Source organism: Schistocerca piceifrons, chromosome 1 (assembly GCF_021461385.2).
Source record: "Schistocerca piceifrons isolate TAMUIC-IGC-003096 chromosome 1, iqSchPice1.1, whole genome shotgun sequence".
Lineage (NCBI taxonomy): Eukaryota > Metazoa > Arthropoda > Insecta > Orthoptera > Acrididae > Schistocerca > Schistocerca piceifrons.
In genome coordinates, this window is record NC_060138.1 from 396,348,419 (window position 1) to 396,362,349 (window position 13,931).

Below are 13,931 nucleotides of genomic sequence, written 5' to 3' on the forward strand. Positions count from 1 at the left end.
TTGGATGGAGCAAATTCCACAATCATTGTGAACGGTTGCAGATCACGACCAATTTCCATCAGACGATCAGTTCGACAAGGGTGTCCCTTGTCAGTGTATTTTATCGCTTTGGCGCTGTACCCCATGCTGCGTGACATCGGACGGATGGTCGATGGTGTTCCTTTCCCAGGCGTCACCTTCCGCAGTGTGGCGTAGGCGGATGGTGTAGGTGTGTTTGTAGCAAACGCCAGGGACATCGATTCGGTTCGCCGAGTCCTCCACGTTTATGAACGAGCATCCAGTGCCATGTTAAAATCCAACAAAATGGTGCTAATCCCACTAGGACCACGATCATTGACCATCGAACGCCCATGCTACCGGATTGTAGGGGAACAACGTATCTTGGGTCTTGAGGTGACTGCCTGTCCACAGCGCATGTTAACACTCACGTGCAGGCGGATTCTCACGCGCATCAGAGGACTTTGCGTGAGTCACACTGATCAACGACTCGACCTCCATCAACGAATCCAACTGATTAATACTTACATCCTATCACGGGCATGGTATGTAGCACAACTCCTTACGCTACCGAAACAAACCAGCAGAGCCATCTCACAAACAGTATATTGCCTATTGTGGCGGCGTGCACTATTCAAAGTTGATGCACAGACTTGTACACTGCCAAAAGTCGATAGTCGCCTTGGACTCATTGACTTTCCCCGCAAATGTGCGGCAATCCTGATTCACCGTATCGCCACTTTGCGTGAGATTGACCCAGGTGGGACAACAGCGGTGCTTTTCGACCGTTATCGCCTACAATCGGCGCGTGCACCAGTATGCTTGACACATATTCCATTCCAGATGACGACAGTCAAGGACTATCACCTCAATCAAAGTTACATCCTAGCAGTGGCCACCGACAAGGCACGCACATCGAAGCGCCTTTACTAGGCGCTTCGAGGCCAGCTCACACCACACAAATTGGAGGACAGACGACCGTCGGTCATCTGGCACCACGCTTGGGCTAATATCAACCACCTAGCCCTTCCCACAGAAGTTTCAGCGCTATGGTATCGCGTTGTAAACAATTTAATACCCACTAATCATCGCCTGGCGGCCATCCTCCTATGGCCCTCGGCTGCTTGCGGCCGATGTGGTGACGTAGACACCAGAGAGCATCGTCTCCTATGCCCTCACGTCACAGAAGTGTGGGACCTTGCACGTGTGCTATTAACGCTGATCGGTGGGACTACACTGGACTATGTGTCAGTCGACTGGTTCCTTAACCCTAGTATTCAGACCAACCCCCGAACACGACGTAACGCAATGGTGTGTCTCTTGGGCCAAACCATTTGCACGATCTATGACCTTTGCCTCGCAGATGCTGTCTCTTTCATGGACTACCTTTGGAGCCAGCATCGCCTGGCGGAATCGGACCGGAAATATACCATTACTTTTGCAAGATTTCTTAAAGTTGCAATGGTTCATGGTTATCAAAAGGTGTTCCGGGCTAACTAAGGCACCTCGTATAAGAATTGCCTGAGTGTACCCCTGGATCTTTGTCACTCGGACTTTCAAACTACCCTTGACTTACCCATACCCCAGATTTGATACTGGCCTTCTGGGCATCACTAGAGTAGACTGTTCTGTGATACTGATAATATGGAAATTGGTAACATGCGAATTGTGTGAACCTTGTATGAAAAATTATTGGAAAATTGGAAAACGCATAATCTATCTTAGAGGATTATTACTTTGTTAATTCTATGGGCGATGGGATTATCTCGCCAGTTCGTTTGAGTGTGCTGCGTCGCTGTTTTTTTTTTTATTTTGCCTTCATTTCTGTCTTTATTTATTTCTTTCTATTTAGTTTTTAAAATCATCACTTGCCTCACACCTGCAGAGGGAGGTGTGTTTCTGAGTAGTGTGTCGTCGCCCCCTGAGGCATAGCAGAGTATGCCTCCGCTTTTATTTTCGGTTTATGGCAATAAGTCTTGCTACTAACAACACCCTGCTTTACGTGCTGCGTCGACACTAGAGGATGGCGGCATTTTTGGAGAGGAAAAGGTAGGGCTATAGGGGAGGTAGGAGGGAAAAAAAGTGTAGTATCTGTTCTTATCAGCTTAATATCTGATACGTCCTGCATCACACGACCAGAATATTAAACTCATTTTTGGCTTCTGACGGAGTGCTAGGGGCTTGCTCCACCTCTGTAGCGGGTTGGCCCGGCATTGCAGTACCGCCGGGATCGGCCCACCTAAAATTAATTAAAACACAGCCTGAAATGGGTTAACATTCTGCAGTGATCAGATATTCCGCTGGTAGCAAAACTTGTCGTAGTTGTTGATGTGCCCAGTAGTTAGTTGCTTACACACCACGATTTCTTTTAATTAATTTAAGATTATCTTAAGTAATTTTTTTTTTTTTTTTTTTTTTTTTTTGCGGTTAGCCGGACCGCACTTGCAGCCGCATTACGCTAGGCTGGTAATTTATGGGGGCACAGGACAGTGCCTTCGGATGCCTCGTTAGCGTCTCTTATGGTCTGGTCACAGATAATTTTAATTAAATTGTTTGGAGTTATAACCTTAGCTCCTCGCGAACGTCGTCGTCGTCGCCGCCGCACGCACGCAGAATACGTGTGTACACACGCACACACACATATGCAGTAGGTGGTGGACGACGTAAGCACTCGGCTAGGTGTAGCTCGCGCCAGTATAGCTCGCACCGGCCTGACGCTGCTGTGGGGCGGCCTCACGGCTTCTCCACTGCCCTGGCAGCTAGCGGCGTTCAAATAGGAGTCGCAGTTTACTCCTCGACATGGAGGGTAGTACTGGGCTGTTGACGAGTGCTCTCGTATATTGTCGTTCCTTCCGGCACTTGCTTTTGCGATGTTTTCGACGGTCGCCTGTTGCCATATCAGCCCGCACCACCGTATGTCACTCCCTCATGTGGAACGCACACGCTGCAAGCATTTAGGCCCTGACACTGCGGTTTTTCATCTCTGGCGGTACTCCGCAAGGATACCGCCCTTCGATTGTGCCATTCCAGCACTAATCGAAGTGCTAGGTTTTCCGGCCTGTTAGGAGACCGCTTCTGCAAAATGTGCGAGGAGATTTTTGCTGGTTGCGAGCTACCCGCCGATTTTCTAGCTGTACATATTGGCTTTAATCCAAAGGTCACAGGTCACTGATGGGCTAAAGACGTACGTCCCATCACCGTTCTTAACACTGATTATAAGTTGGTGGCACGAAGTGTGGCTTCACGTCTTAAACAGGGAATGAATAAGGTACTTTGTCCCACTCAATCATGTGGCGTTTCGAATCGAACCACCTTCACCGCTGCTTCTATATACCGTGATGCTGTCTTACTCACCCACCGCCGACGCTCGAACCCCGGCTGCAATTGATCCCTAGATTTCGCCGGTGCCTCCGATAGGGTCTCCCATCCTACCTGCTGGCCGTTATGTAGCGGATGGGTTTCGGGGAGCACTTCATAAGAGTCATCCGGCACTTCTTGGATGGAGCAAATTCCACAATCATTGTGAACGGTTGCAGATCACGACCAATTCCCATCAGACGATCAGTTCGACAAGGGTGTCCCTTGTCAGTGTATTTTATCGCTTTGGCGCTGTACCCCATGCTGCGTGACATCGGACGGATGGTCGATGGTGTTCCTTTCCCAGGCGTCACCTTCCGCAGTGTGGCGTAGGCGGATGGTGTAGGTGTGTTTGTAGCAAACGCCAGGGACATCGATTCGGTTCGCCGAGTCCTCCACGTTTATGAACGAGCATCCGGTGCCATGTTAAAATCCAACAAAATGGTGCTAATCCCACTAGGACCACGATCATTGACCATCGAACGCCCATGCTACCGGATTGTAGGGGAACAACGTATCTTGGGTCTTGAGGTGACTGCCTGTCCACAGCGCATGTTAACACTCACGTGCAGGCGGATTCTCACGCGCATCAGAGGACTTTGCGTGAGTCACACTGATCAACGACTCGACCTCCATCAACGAATCCAACTGATTAATACTTACATCCTATCACGGGTATGGTATGTAGCACAACTCCTTACGCTACCGAAACAAACCAGCAGAGCCATCTCACAAACAGTATATTGCCTATTGTGGCGGCGTGCACTATTCAAAGTTGATGCACAGACTTGTACACTGCCAAAAGTCGATAGTCGCCTTGGACTCATTGACTTTCCCCACAAATGTGCGGCAATCCTGATTCACCGTATCGCCACTTTGCGTGAGATTGACCCAGGTGGGACAACAGCGGTGCTTTTCGACCGTTATCGCCTACAATCGGCGCGTGCACCAGTATGCTTGACACATATTCCATTCCGGATGACGACAGTCAAGGACTATCACCTCAATCAAAGTTACATCCTAGCAGTGGCCACCGACAAGGCACGCACATCGAAGCGCCTTTACTAGGCGCTTCGAGGCCAGCTCACACCACACAAATTGGAGGACAGACGACCGTCGGTCATCTGGCACCACGCTTGGGCTAATATCAACCACCTAGCCCTTCCCACAGAAGTTTCAGCGCTATGGTATCGCGTTGTAAACAATTTAATACCCACTAATCATCGCCTGGCGGCCATCCTCCTATGGCCCTCGGCTGCTTGCGGCCGATGTGGTGACGTAGACACCAGAGAGCATCGTCTCCTATGCCCTCCCGTCACAGAAGTGTGGGACCTTGCACGTGTGCTATTAACGCTGATCGGTGGGACTACACTGGACTATGTGTCAGTCGACTGGTTCCTTAACCCTGGTATTCAGACCAACCCCCGAACACGACGTAACGCAATGGTGTGTCTCTTGGGCCAAACCATTTTCACGATCTATGACCTTTGCCTCGCAGATGCTGTCTCTTTCATGGACTACCTTTGGAGCCAGCATCGCCTGGCGGAATCTGACCGGAAATATACCATTACTTTTGCAAGATTTCTTAAAGTTGCAATGGTTCATGGTTATCAAAAGGTGTTCCGGGCTAACTAAGGCACCTCGTATAAGAATTGCCTGAGTGTACCCCTGGATCTTTGTCACTCGGACTTTCAAACTACCCTTGACTTACCCATACCCCAGATTTGATATTGGCCTTCTGGGCATCACTAGAGTAGACTGTTCTGTGATACTGATAATATGGAAATTGGTAACATGCGAATTGTGTGAACCTTGTATGAAAAATTATTGGAAAATTGGAAAACGCATAATCTATCTTAGAGGATTATTACTTTGTTAATTCTATGGGCGATGGGATTATCTCGCCAGTTCGTTTGAGTGTGCTGCGTCGCTGTTTTTTTTTTTTATTTTGCCTTCATTTCTGTCTTTATTTATTTCTTTCTATTTAGTTTTTAAAATCATCACTTGCCTCACACCTGCAGAGGGAGGTGTGTTTCTGAGTAGTGTGTCGTCGACCCCTGAGGCATAGCAGAGTATGCCTCCGCTTTTATTTTCGGTTTATGGCAATAAGTCTTGCTACTAACAACACCCTGCTTTACGTGCTGCGTCGACACTAGAGGATGGCGGCATTTTTGGAGAGGAAAAGGTAGGGCTATAGGGGAGGTAGGAGGGAAAAAAAGTGTAGTATCTGTTCTTATCAGCTTAATATCTGATACGTCCTGCATCACACGACCAGAATATTAAACTCATTTTTGGCTTCTGACGGAGTGCTAGGGGCTTGCTCCACCTCTGTAGCGGGTTGGCCCGGCATTGCAGTACCGCCGGGATCGGCCCACCTAAAATTAATTAAAACACAGCCTGAAATGGGTTAACATTCTGCAGTGATCAGATATTCCGCTGGTAGCAAAACTTGTCGTAGTTGTTGATGTGCCCAGTAGTTAGTTGCTTACACACCACGATTTCTTTTAATTAATTTAAGATTATCTTAAGTAATTTTTTTTTTTTTTTTTTTTTTGCGGTTAGCCGGACCGCACTTGCAGCCGCATTACGCTAGGCTGGTAATTTATGGGGGCACAGGACAGTGCCTTCGGATGCCTCGTTAGCGTCTCTTATGGTCTGGTCACAGATAATTTTAATTAAATTGTTTGGAGTTATAACCTTAGCTCCTCGCGAACGTCGTCGTCGTCGCCGCCGCACGCACGCAGAATACGTGTGTACACACGCACACACACATATGCAGTAGGTGGTGGACGACGTAAGCACTCGGCTAGGTGTAGCTCGCGCCAGTATAGCTCGCAACGGCCTGACGCTGCTGTGGGGCGGCCTCACGGCTTCTCCACTGCCCTGGCAGCTAGCGGCGTTCAAATAGGAGTCACAGTTTACTCCTCGACATGGAGGGTAGTACTGGGCTGTTGACGAGTGCTCTCGTATATTGTCGTTCCTTCCGGCACTTGCTTTTGCGATGTTTTCGACGGTCGCCTGTTGCCATATCAGCCCGCACCACCGTATGTCACTCCCTCATGTGGAACGCACACGCTGCAAGCATTTAGGCCCTGACACTGCGGTTTTTCATCTCTGGCGGTACTCCGCAAGGATACCGCCCTTCGATTGTGCCATTCCAGCACTAATCGAAGTGCTAGGTTTTCCGGCCTGTTAGGAGACCGCTTCTGCAAAATGTGCGAGGAGATTTTTGCTGGTTGCGAGCTACCCGCCGATTTTCTAGCTGTACGTATTGGCTTTAATCCAAAGGTCACAGGTCACTGATGGGCTAAAGACGTACGTCCCATCACCGTTCTTATCACTGATTATAAGTTGGTGGCACGAAGTGTGGCTTCACGTCTTAAACAGGGAATGAATAAGGTACTTTGTCCCACTCAATCATGTGGCGTTTCGAATCGAACCACCTTCACCGCTGCTTCTATATACCGTGATGCTGTCTTACTCACTCACCGCTGACGCTCGAACCCCGGCTGCAATTGATCCCTAGATTTCGCCGGTGCCTCCGATAGGGTCTCCCATCCTACCTGCTGGCCGTTATGTAGCGGATGGGTTTCGGGGAGCACTTCATAAGAGTCATCCGGCACTTCTTGGATGGAGCAAATTCCACAATCATTGTGAACGGTTGCAGATCACGACCAATTCCCATCAGACGATCAGTTCGACAAGGGTGTCCCTTGTCAGTGTATTTTATCGCTTTGGCGCTGTACCCCATGCTGCGTGACATCGGACGGATGGTCGATGGTGTTCCTTTCCCAGGCGTCACCTTCCGCAGTGTGGCGTAGGCGGATGGTGTAGGTGTGTTTGTAGCAAACGCCAGGGACATCGATTCGGTTCGCCGAGTCCTCCACGTTTATGAACGAGCATCCGGTGCCATGTTAAAATCCAACAAAATGGTGCTAATCCCACTAGGACCACGATCATTGACCATCGAACGCCCATGCTACCGGATTGTAGGGGAACAACGTATCTTGGGTCTTGAGGTGACTGCCTGTCCACAGCGCATGTTAACACTCACGTGCAGGCGGATTCTCACGCGCATCAGAGGACTTTGCGTGAGTCACACTGATCAACGACTCGACCTCCATCAACGAATCCAACTGATTAATACTTACATCCTATCACGGGCATGGTATGTAGCACAACTCCTTACGCTACCGAAACAAACCAGCAGAGCCATCTCACAAACAGTATATTGCCTATTGTGGCGGCGTGCACTATTCAAAGTTGATGCACAGACTTGTACACTGCCAAAAGTCGATAGTCGCCTTGGACTCATTGACTTTCCCCACAAATGTGCGGCAATCCTGATTCACCGTATCGCCACTTTGCGTGAGATTGACCCAGGTGGGACAACAGCGGTGCTTTTCGACCGTTATCGCCTACAATCGGCGCGTGCACCAGTATGCTTGACACATATTCCATTCCGGATGACGACAGTCAAGGACTATCACCTCAATCAAAGTTACATCCTAGCAGTGGCCACCGACAAGGCACGCACATCGAAGCGCCTTTACTAGGCGCTTCGAGGCCAGCTCACACCACACAAATTGGAGGACAGACGACCGTCGGTCATCTGGCACCACGCTTGGGCTAATATCAACCACCTAGCCCTTCCCACAGAAGTTTCAGCGCTATGGTATCGCGTTGTAAACAATTTAATACCCACTAATCATCGCCTGGCGGCCATCCTCCTATGGCCCTCGGCTGCTTGCGGCCGATGTGGTGACGTAGACACCAGAGAGCATCGTCTCCTATGCCCTCACGTCACAGAAGTGTGGGACCTTGCACGTGTGCTATTAACGCTGATCGGTGGGACTACACTGGACTATGTGTCAGTCGACTGGTTCCTTAACCCTGGTATTCAGACCAACCCCCGAACACGACGTAACGCAATGGTGTGTCTCTTGGGCCAAACCATTTTCACGATCTATGACCTTTGCCTCGCAGATGCTGTCTCTTTCATGGACTACCTTTGGAGCCAGCATCGCCTGGCGGAATCTGACCGGAAATATACCATTACTTTTGCAAGATTTATTAAAGTTGCAATGGTTCATGGTTATCAAAAGGTGTTCCGGGCTAACTAAGGCACCTCGTATAAGAATTGCCTGAGTGTACCCCTGGATCTTTGTCACTCGGACTTTCAAACTACCCTTGACTTACCCATACCCCAGATTTGATATTGGCCTTCTGGGCATCACTAGAGTAGACTGTTCTGTGATACTGATAATATGGAAATTGGTAACATGCGAATTGTGTGAACCTTGTATGAAAAATTATTGGAAAATTGGAAAACGCATAATCTATCTTAGAGGATTATTACTTTGTTAATTCTATGGGCGATGGAATTATCTCGCCAGTTCGTTTGAGTGTGCTGCGTCGCTGTTTTTTTTTTATTTTGCCTTCATTTCTGTCTTTATTTATTTCTTTCTATTTAGTTTTTAAAATCATCACTTGCCTCACACCTGCAGAGGGAGGTGTGTTTCTGAGTAGTGTGTCGTCGCCCCCTGAGGCATAGCAGAGTATGCCTCCGCTTTTATTTTCGGTTTATGGCAATAAGTCTTGCTACTAACAACACCCTGCTTTACGTGCTGCGTCGACACTAGAGGATGGCGGCATTTTTGGAGAGGAAAAGGTAGGGCTATAGGGGAGGTAGGAGGGAAAAAAAGTGTAGTATCTGTTCTTATCAGCTTAATATCTGATACGTCCTGCATCACACGACCAGAATATTAAACTCATTTTTGGCTTCTGACGGAGTGCTAGGGGCTTGCTCCACCTCTGTAGCGGGTTGGCCCGGCATTGCAGTACCGCCGGGATCGGCCCACCTAAAATTAATTAAAACACAGCCTGAAATGGGTTAACATTCTGCAGTGATCAGATATTCCGCTGGTAGCAAAACTTGTCGTAGTTGTTGATGTGCCCAGTAGTTAGTTGCTTACACACCACGATTTCTTTTAATTAATTTAAGATTATCTTAAGTAATTTTTTTTTTTTTTTTGCGGTTAGCCGGACCGCACTTGCAGCCGCATTACGCTAGGCTGGTAATTTATGGGGGCACAGGACAGTGCCTTCGGATGCCTCGTTAGCGTCTCTTATGGTCTGGTCACAGATAATTTTAATTAAATTGTTTGGAGTTATAACCTTAGCTCCTCGCGAACGTCGTCGTCGTCGCCGCCGCACGCACGCAGAATACGTGTGTACACACGCACACACACATATGCAGTAGGTGGTGGACGACGTAAGCACTCGGCTAGGTGTAGCTCGCGCCAGTATAGCTCGCACCGGCCTGACGCTGCTGTGGGGCGGCCTCACGGCTTCTCCACTGCCCTGGCAGCTAGCGGCGTTCAAATAGGAGTCGCAGTTTACTCCTCGACATGGAGGGTAGTACTGGGCTGTTGACGAGTGCTCTCGTATATTGTCGTTCCTTCCGGCACTTGCTTTTGCGATGTTTTCGACGGTCGCCTGTTGCCATATCAGCCCGCACCACCGTATGTCACTCCCTCATGTGGAACGCACACGCTGCAAGCATTTAGGCCCTGACACTGCGGTTTTTCATCTCTGGCGGTACTCCGCAAGGATACCGCCCTTCGATTGTGCCATTCCAGCACTAATCGAAGTGCTAGGTTTTCCGGCCTGTTAGGAGACCGCTTCTGCAAAATGTGCGAGGAGATTTTTGCTGGTTGCGAGCTACCCGCCGATTTTCTAGCTGTACGTATTGGCTTTAATCCAAAGGTCACAGGTCACTGATGGGCTAAAGACGTACGTCCCATCACCGTTCTTAACACTGATTATAAGTTGGTGGCACGAAGTGTGGCTTCACGTCTTAAACAGGGAATGAATAAGGTACTTTGTCCCACTCAATCATGTGGCGTTTCGAATCGAACCACCTTCACCGCTGCTTCTATATACCGTGATGCTGTCTTACTCACCCACCGCCGACGCTCGAACCCCGGCTGCAATTGATCCCTAGATTTCGCCGGTGCCTCCGATAGGGTCTCCCATCCTACCTGCTGGCCGTTATGTAGCGGATGGGTTTCGGGGAGCACTTCATAAGAGTCATCCGGCACTTCTTGGATGGAGCAAATTCCACAATCATTGTGAACGGTTGCAGATCACGACCAATTCCCATCAGACGATCAGTTCGACAAGGGTGTCCCTTGTCAGTGTATTTTATCGCTTTGGCGCTGTACCCCATGCTGCGTGACATCGGACGGATGGTCGATGGTGTTCCTTTCCCAGGCGTCACCTTCCGCAGTGTGGCGTAGGCGGATGGTGTAGGTGTGTTTGTAGCAAACGCCAGGGACATCGATTCGGTTCGCCGAGTCCTCCACGTTTATGAACGAGCATCCGGTGCCATGTTAAAATCCAACAAAATGGTGCTAATCCCACTAGGACCACGATCATTGACCATCGAACGCCCATGCTACCGGATTGTAGGGGAACAACGTATCTTGGGTCTTGAGGTGACTGCCTGTCCACAGCGCATGTTAACACTCACGTGCAGGCGGATTCTCACGCGCATCAGAGGACTTTGCGTGAGTCACACTGATCAACGACTCGACCTCCATCAACGAATCCAACTGATTAATACTTACATCCTATCACGGGCATGGTATGTAGCACAACTCCTTACGCTACCGAAACAAACCAGCAGAGCCATCTCACAAACAGTATATTGCCTATTGTGGCTTCGTGCACTATTCAAAGTTGATGCACAGACTTGTACACTGCCAAAAGTCGATAGTCGCCTTGGACTCATTGACTTTCCCCACAAATGTGCGGCAATCCTGATTCACCGTATCGCCACTTTGCGTGAGATTGACCCAGGTGGGACAACAGCGGTGCTTTTCGACCGTTATCGCCTACAATCGGCGCGTGCACCAGTATGCTTGACACATATTCCATTCCGGATGACGACAGTCAAGGACTATCACCTCAATCAAAGTTACATCCTAGCAGTGGCCACCGACAAGGCACGCACATCGAAGCGCCTTTACTAGGCGCTTCGAGGCCAGCTCACACCACACAAATTGGAGGACAGACGACCGTCGGTCATCTGGCACCACGCTTGGGCTAATATCAACCACCTAGCCCTTCCCACAGAAGTTTCAGCGCTATGGTATCGCGTTGTAAACAATTTAATACCCACTAATCATCGCCTGGCGGCCATCCTCCTATGGCCCTCGGCTGCTTGCGGCCGATGTGGTGACGTAGACACCAGAGAGCATCGTCTCCTATGCCCTCACGTCACAGAAGTGTGGGACCTTGCACGTGTGCTATTAACGCTGATCGGTGGGACTACACTGGACTATGTGTCAGTCGACTGGTTCCTTAACCCTGGTATTCAGACCAACCCCCGAACACGACGTAACGCAATGGTGTGTCTCTTGGGCCAAACCATTTTCACGATCTATGACCTTTGCCTCGCAGATGCTGTCTCTTTCATGGACTACCTTTGGAGCCAGCATCGCCTGGCGGAATCTGACCGGAAATATACCATTACTTTTGCAAGATTTCTTAAAGTTGCAATGGTTCATGGTTATCAAAAGGTGTTCCGGGCTAACTAAGGCACCTCGTATAAGAATTGCCTGAGTGTACCCCTGGATCTTTGTCACTCGGACTTTCAAACTACCCTTGACTTACCCATACCCCAGATTTGATATTGGCCTTCTGGGCATCACTAGAGTAGACTGTTCTGTGATACTGATAATATGGAAATTGGTAACATGCGAATTGTGTGAACCTTGTATGAAAAATTATTGGAAAATTGGAAAACGCATAATCTATCTTAGAGGATTATTACTTTGTTAATTCTATGGGCGATGGGATTATCTCGCCAGTTCGTTTGAGTGTGCTGCGTCGCTGTTTTTTTTTTATTTTGCCTTCATTTCTGTCTTTATTTATTTCTTTCTATTTAGTTTTTAAAATCATCACTTGCCTCACACCTGCAGAGGGAGGTGTGTTTCTGAGTAGTGTGTCGTCGCCCCCTGAGGCATAGCAGAGTATGCCTCCGCTTTTATTTTCGGTTTATGGCAATAAGTCTTGCTACTAACAACACCCTGCTTTACGTGCTGCGTCGACACTAGAGGATGGCGGCATTTTTGGAGAGGAAAAGGTAGGGCTATAGGGGAGGTAGGAGGGAAAAAAAGTGTAGTATCTGTTCTTATCAGCTTAATATCTGATACGTCCTGCATCACACGACCAGAATATTAAACTCATTTTTGGCTTCTGACGGAGTGCTAGGGGCTTGCTCCACCTCTGTAGCGGGTTGGCCCGGCATTGCAGTACCGCCGGGATCGGCCCACCTAAAATTAATTAAAACACAGCCTGAAATGGGTTAACATTCTGCAGTGATCAGATATTCCGCTGGTAGCAAAACTTGTCGTAGTTGTTGATGTGCCCAGTAGTTAGTTGCTTACACACCACGATTTCTTTTAATTAATTTAAGATTATCTTAAGTAATTTTTTTTTTTTTTTTGCGGTTAGCCGGACCGCACTTGCAGCCGCATTACGCTAGGCTGGTAATTTATGGGGGCACAGGACAGTGCCTTCGGATGCCTCGTTAGCGTCTCTTATGGTCTGGTCACAGATAATTTTAATTAAATTGTTTGGAGTTATAACCTTAGCTCCTCGCGAACGTCGTCGTCGTCGCCGCCGCACGCACGCAGAATACGTGTGTACACACGCACACACACATATGCAGTAGGTGGTGGACGACGTAAGCACTCGGCTAGGTGTAGCTCGCGCCAGTATAGCTCGCACCGGCCTGACGCTGCTGTGGGGCGGCCTCACGGCTTCTCCACTGCCCTGGCAGCTAGCGGCGTTCAAATAGGAGTCGCAGTTTACTCCTCGACATGGAGGGTAGTACTGGGCTGTTGACGAGTGCTCTCGTATATTGTCGTTCCTTCCGGCACTTGCTTTTGCGATGTTTTCGACGGTCGCCTGTTGCCATATCAGCCCGCACCACCGTATGTCACTCCCTCATGTGGAACGCCCACGCTGCAAGCATTTAGGCCCTGACACTGCGGTTTTTCATCTCTGGCGGTACTCCGCAAGGATACCGCCCTTCGATTGTGCCATTCCAGCACTAATCGAAGTGCTAGGTTTTCCGGCCTGTTAGGAGACCGCTTCTGCAAAATGTGCGAGGAGATTTTTGCTGGTTGCGAGCTACCCGCCGATTTTCTAGCTGTACGTATTGGCTTTAATCCAAAGGTCACAGGTCACTGATGGGCTAAAGACGTACGTCCCATCACCGTTCTTAACACTGATTATAAGTTGGTGGCACGAAGTGTGGCTTCACGTCTTAAACAGGGAATGAATAAGGTACTTTGTCCCACTCAATCATGTGGCGTTTCGAATCGAACCACCTTCACCGCTGCTTCTATATACCGTGATGCTGTCTTACTCACCCACCGCCGACGCTCGAACCCCGGCTGCAATTGATCCCTAGATTTCGCCGGTGCCTCCGATAGGGTCTCCCATCCTACCTGCTGGCCGTTATGTAGCGGATGGGTTTCGGGGAGCACTTCATAAGAGTCATC

At 49.1% G+C, this 13,931-nt stretch overlaps 4 pseudogenes; all 4 read left to right on the forward strand.

Annotated features, from left to right (window-relative positions):
• Positions 1-2,028: 2,028 nt before the first annotated feature.
• Positions 2,029-2,241, forward strand: LOC124719788 (annotated as a pseudogene).
• A 3,280-nt stretch (positions 2,242-5,521) lies between these two features.
• On the forward strand, positions 5,522-5,734 carry LOC124719795 (annotated as a pseudogene).
• Positions 5,735-9,007: 3,273 nt separating this feature from the next.
• On the forward strand, positions 9,008-9,220 carry LOC124719811 (annotated as a pseudogene).
• A 3,267-nt stretch (positions 9,221-12,487) lies between these two features.
• On the forward strand, positions 12,488-12,700 carry LOC124719818 (annotated as a pseudogene).
• Positions 12,701-13,931: the final 1,231 nt, after the last annotated feature.